The sequence below is a fragment of the Malus domestica genome, chromosome 07, assembly GCF_042453785.1.
Source record: "Malus domestica chromosome 07, GDT2T_hap1".
Classification (NCBI taxonomy): domain Eukaryota; kingdom Viridiplantae; phylum Streptophyta; class Magnoliopsida; order Rosales; family Rosaceae; genus Malus; species Malus domestica.
This window is the reverse complement of record NC_091667.1, coordinates 31,481,196-31,487,247: the sequence shown is the minus strand read 5'-3', so window position 1 is coordinate 31,487,247 and position 6,052 is coordinate 31,481,196. Positions and strand designations below refer to the sequence as shown.

The window sequence follows — 6,052 nt, the reverse complement described above, 5'->3', positions numbered from 1 at the left end:
ATACAAAAGACCTAACTCACAATGGATGCTTGGATTAGATCTTAACCAATCCAACGGTCCAAGTAATTTCTAATTAAAAATTAAAAATAAATAAATAAATAAATTTATATTTATAATATTCGGTTCGGTTCGGGATTACCGAACACTTTCAAAGATGTGACCGAATCCCAAACCAAAACTTTCGGGATAGGTTCGGTTTTGGGTACTGAATTTTTTGGAAAATTCGGTTCGGGCATTTTTCGGTCAAATTTTTGGACGGATTCAGGATGGTTCGAGATTTTTGGGAAAAAATTTCACCCCTAGTTTGAATAGCATTGCAAAATTCTACGACGAGGTGAACACGTTCACATTTATATTATAAGCTCTGACATCAATGGCAAGTCTCTCCAGGTCAATTTCATAGAAGGGCACATGACACGCATAAATATTAAAACCCTTCAAATTTTTAAGCACACTGCACGTCAATTTTAATTTGGAGCCTATTACCCGTCAGTTTTTTCTACAGCATGTGACATTACTAATTTCCTTTTTCCACGTTGCTAAATGCGCCGCTAAGAGAGGAACAAGAACTCAAGAAGTCATCTCGCACATTTTCTCTTCCACGTGAATACAGCAATTGAACAGGTAATAGTCATGCGTACACATTGCCGGCTGAACGATTTTTGAAAAATGGTTAGCTAAAATGATGAGGAAGTGAATTTGAAATTGGTGAATTGATTAACATAAAATATCGACGACACAATAATTAAATATTTAAATATCGACAACATAACAATTGAGATTTTAAAACTGATCATTTCCCAAGATTCATGGCTGGTACCCAATGGCGGAGCCAGTATTTTCCAATAATGGGACCATATTACCAACTAAAAAAGCTTTATCGGGTCATTTCGTCCAACGCCTAGTTATTTGTTGAGGCTTGTCAAGACTGAATGTAGGATAGGGTGGAGTAAATGTTGAAAACTGCAAAAGACTTGTCAACTAAAGAACAACAAGAAGAGAGAAAAGAAAAACAAATATGATAGAAGAAAATAGAGGAAGCAGAAGATGAGGTTGTAATTTAGTTTGTTTTCTTTGTTTATAAAAGTCAAATACAATATACAAACAAATATACATGAAGTTTGTGAAGTTTGTGAAGTTGTTGGAATCAAAAGCAACCAATGGTCCCGTGTGCTGGCTGTTGTTACTTAACTCAGGATGAGGAAAATATACTACATTTAGTAAACTTTTCCAAAAATCATGCATTTTTAATAATAAAACAAGAGAGATTATATTCACACACCTCAAATTACTTCTCCCACACTCTTTTTAATTTTTAAATATTTTTCTATTGGTGTGCAGAAAATATTAAAAAATTTAAAAAGTGTGGAAGAAGTAATATGAAATGTGTGAATATAATTTCTCTAAAACAAAAGAGTCACAGTCGGTACTCAGACACAAGTGGGTGATTTATGACTCCATCTGTAAAAAGGGGCTGTATCTACTGCTAAAATGCACAAGAGCAGCAAAGAAGGAACTCAAACAATAAAGGAAAAATATCAGGGAAAATCATGAGGGCAGCAGGCTCATTCTCAGTGGCCGTGATCATATGCTTGTTATGGTGTGGTGTTTGGGAGGTGGCTCCGATGGCGAAGGCGAACACGTCGCCGAGCCAGTGTAAGCAGGAGGTGGGCCGTCTCCGTGATGAATGCAGGAGCGCTATACTTCCAGGACGTAATCCTTCTGCGCTCTGCTGCCAAATTGTTAGGGCTGCTCATGTTGAGTGTGTGTGCCCTTATGTCACCCCCAAGGTGGCCAATTTTATCCCCGTCGGACGTACAATTAAGCAGATTGAAGGTTGTGGAAGAAGTGTCCCTCGCAACTTCAAGTGTGGGAGTGAGTTCTCTCCACGTCTAAACTCTATATCTGATCCATATTAACTAATTAATTTAAATTATATTAAGTATTTTATTTGCTTAATAAATCTTTCTCCTTTGATTTTCTTTTGCAGGCATCACCACCCCGCCATGAGCATCAATCCCACAAGAATAAGTATACTTAAAGAATAAAACGTCTCCTTTTATTAGCTAGCTTTCTTGCTAGCTAAATGATGGATAAACTTACATGCAATTTAAATTATGAAGGGATTTATGTACCTATGCTTATGTAATAGAGAGTGGGACGGAGGGACACAGATATATATTACTTTTAAAAATCATTTGATAATTATTTTGTTTTAAGTTTTTACTATCAATAATGTGGGTCAAATTCGTTTTTGGCGAAAATCGAATCTAACACCTCTCACTTGCAATCGAATCTAAGGCCTCGTACTTACAATTGTTCCTATTTACAATTGAAAACCTTGATAGACTTGTGGTTTGAACTTTGATACGAGTATATACAGAACAACAAAACAAAAGGAAAATTTTATTTGAACTCAATAGTTTTATCTCTGCACCCAATATTTTTGGTATATTTTATATTCCAATTCTATCTTGAAAGAATTGGGTGTAAAGAGAAAATTGGTAAATTACCTACCTACCTACCACCGAACCCAACCCAATCCATTTTGTTCCAATCGGAAAAATGGATTAGGTTTGTTATATTAACACCTCATCTATTGTTGAATACACCTTACATTCTTAATACATCCTACATTTAATTTTTTTAATTAAAATGTATCTTGATACATCCCACATACTTTCCCATAATACCTTCACACCCCAACTCTCAACATGTACATTAAATTCCCTATATGCACCCCACACTCTTCACATCTTAAGTGCAAATACATAAGATCATCGAAAGATCCTATTTGTTTCTTCGAAGAGGGATTTCTACGTTGTTTCTCCTCCCTTTCAAATAATAGAGATATAAATTTGAGAATCCATCATTAACAAAAGAAAAAAAATGAGAATCCATCACCTTGTAGCAAAAAGGGATCTAGAAATGCATAACATAATGGTCATGCATTAACTTCATAACTACTATTTCTGGATTGCTTCATACTTTTCCATAAGCTAGCCTACTCTTTGATAATGAAAAAACCATGAAAAGTTCGGCAAAAAGCTACAGAAAACTACTATAATATTCGGCACGAGATTGCCTAAACCTTTTAAAATTTGCTACTTCCCTCCATTGCTTCACAAAATTCTAACCACATCAAAAGAAATAAAACATTATTATTAGTTTCCTCCCTTGTCATTAGAACTTGATTACAGTAAAACCATGTTTACCCAATTATTTTTTATTAAAACCAATAATAAAATAAATCATATATAAAAGGTTGTTGTTGAATGAAACATTCCGCGTTACTTATAAGGTGTGACCAATAAAAAGCCCAAACTAACCTTAAAAATTTGCAAATTAACAATTGTATGCTATTTTTACAAGTCTAATAAGAACAATTTTTTTCTTCTGATTCTTGTTGCAAAGCTAAAGGTTTCTGGCGAATAAGCTAGCATGTCTCATTGCGAAACTTGAGACCGTAATTTAACAGGGTAAATTGTTACATTTGAAGAAGGTGAGAGTGGTTTTGAAAGTTGAAGAAGATAATTAATCTTATGATATACATGTTAAAAGTAATTTGAGGTGTACTTAAAGTTTTTTTAATTTTATTTTTAAAACTTTATAAGGCCAAAATTATCATTTTATATTAAGGTATATAAATCATTTAATATTAAATTTGAAGTGCAGTATATTCAATAGGCTAAATAGCCAAAATGGTCCATAAGATTTGCATAACACATCACTTTGGTCTCTGAGATTGAAAATCAATAGAAATGGTCCCTGAGATTGTCCACCATCCATCATTTTGGTCATTTCGTTAAAAACTCTTTGGGCAATTTTCAAAGCTTCGTAACTCAATCATTTCTTAACCAAATTCGACTCATAATATATCAAAATGAAGATAGTAAAGTGTAGAATAAGATTATAACTATTTGGAAGCCCAATGGTTATTGGAGATGGCCAGAAAATAGCCTCAAAGATGACTGGTCTGTGGGAAAACTGAAAAACTCGTAGGAAATTGGGTAAACTTTAAACGTTCATAACTTCTTCAATAATCAACGAAATCGAGTGATTCAAAAACGAAAATCATACTTCTAGATGAGAAAAAGAGAATGGTTTCTTTCTCAATGGCTAACTTCCCGTAGTTTAGCCGGAAAACGGCTCGAAAGTGGTTAACTCGAATTTCCTCAATTTTAGACCTAAGAAACGTAGAGATTTTGATTGGGTTTTGTGTGTTTTGCAGGTATGGGAGTGGCGTACGGGATGAAGAGCAGAGTAGGAGCTGGTGATGAAGTCAATCGTGCAGGTGATTATGGCTAGCAGAAGCTTCCGCTCTGGGTCAAGCTTGTTAGTGGCAAAGCATCTCTCTAGGAGCTTCACTTCGTCTTGGGTTAGCCTCTTTTTGTTGTGTTGGTATTGGTTTTTGTGGTTTAAGAAGTGGAAAAAATCCATGATTTGGTTGATCTTACTAGCTAGCTGTAGATTTACCTAGGCACCCACCTAGCCCGCCTAGATCGCAACTTTTACATAGGTAGGAAATAGATAACTTCCATTTTCCATTTTATTTTTTCAATAAGTTGTCAAATACTTGTTGGAATGAACTCTTATTATACGTTTAATAATGCTATTCTTACCATCTTATTATACCACATTTAGTATACCATGTGATGTGGAAGCTTAGGTGTCAACCTAGGTGGAATTTTTGTTTATTGTAATTTAATTTAATTTTTGCTTAAACCCTTACCCGTTCAACTTCCCTGTTAGATACGTTTCATCTCTCCACCTGATCTGAGTCCAACAGATGATAATTCCAATGAAAATTCAAGCCAAAACCTTCGACAACATCCAGATATAACATGGAATGAAATTTTCATTCCGATAGAGGATTAGGAAAAGATTTTGGTGCTAAATACAAGTCTATGAAGAAAGAAGAAAAGAGGTTGTCTTCCAAATCTTCTTCCATTCGGAAAATCCTCAGCAATAGAACGGAAAGGAAAATATCGTATCCAATCCTTTTCATATTTTTTTTCAATGTTGTTGAAATTAAGAAACCTATGAAATCCAACGTTTGGCTAGAAGGCATAAACCATTAAAATTGCAAACTTGATTTGGTGGTAGAGCAAAACAATCACTGGGAGCACCATCAGGATATTTGGCCAATTGGCAGTGATGAAGGGGGTCGAGCACCATCAATCGTCGGTGAAGTAAGGTGAAATTGGAGAGCGAAGAGGGAGGAGACCCAGCGGTGAGGCTTGAAAACGGGAGCAAGTAGGTTTCATTATTATTTTTTAATTATTTTATTAATAAAAATCATTGAGTAAAATCGTAAATATCCACCTTAGCTGACATGGGATTTTTTTAACTGATGTGGATGTCCATCTCAATTGCCACATAATAAAATTATAATATATTTAGATGGTAATAAGAATAGTATTACTCTTAAATGTTTGTTCCCAATGTTTTCAATATGCTCTAGTACTTTATAATTTATATGTTAGTTTATTTTGCAATTTATGTATTAGAGTACAATTATGTATTTGTCTAATTAGAAGTCATTTATTTATGTGTTATATAATAAATTTAGTTAAAATTAAAAAAAATCGCTCAAGCCCCCGCCTCTCCTTAAGCGCTAAGCTCCTACTCACCGTCCGACTAACGCTTAGCGCATTTTAGAGCCTTAATATATATTTCACGTAAAATTGATGTGTTAAGACAAAAGACATTGTGGATTTGTAATTAGTGATTGCCGTGAAATTTTCCATTTAATTGGGGTTTGAAATTTTCCATTTTATTGGGGTTTGAAATTTTTCATTTTATTGGGGTTTGAATAACATTGCAAAATTCTACAACGAGGTGAACACGCTCACATTTATATTACAAGCGGTGACATTTCTTCATCTAGAATCCTAACCCCCCAGTACCTCCTCTCCCCTCAAGAATTTCTAAAACCATTTAGGTCGGCTAGATGAAGTCAATGGCAAGTCTCTCCAGGTTAACTTCATAGGACCCATGACATGCATGAATATTAAAAGAGAGTTTTAACGAAAAGTCCGCGGTACCGTTC

The 6,052-nt window shown here is 34.6% G+C and overlaps 1 long non-coding RNA gene across 1 annotated transcript; it reads left to right on the top strand.

Annotated features, from left to right (window-relative positions):
- The first annotated feature begins 1,507 nt into the window (after positions 1-1,507).
- On the top strand, positions 1,508-2,215 carry LOC139197886 (uncharacterized). The gene is made up of 2 exons (XR_011583264.1): positions 1,508-1,875; positions 1,991-2,215. It is a non-coding gene; the product is annotated as an uncharacterized lncRNA (long non-coding RNA).
- Positions 2,216-6,052: the final 3,837 nt, after the last annotated feature.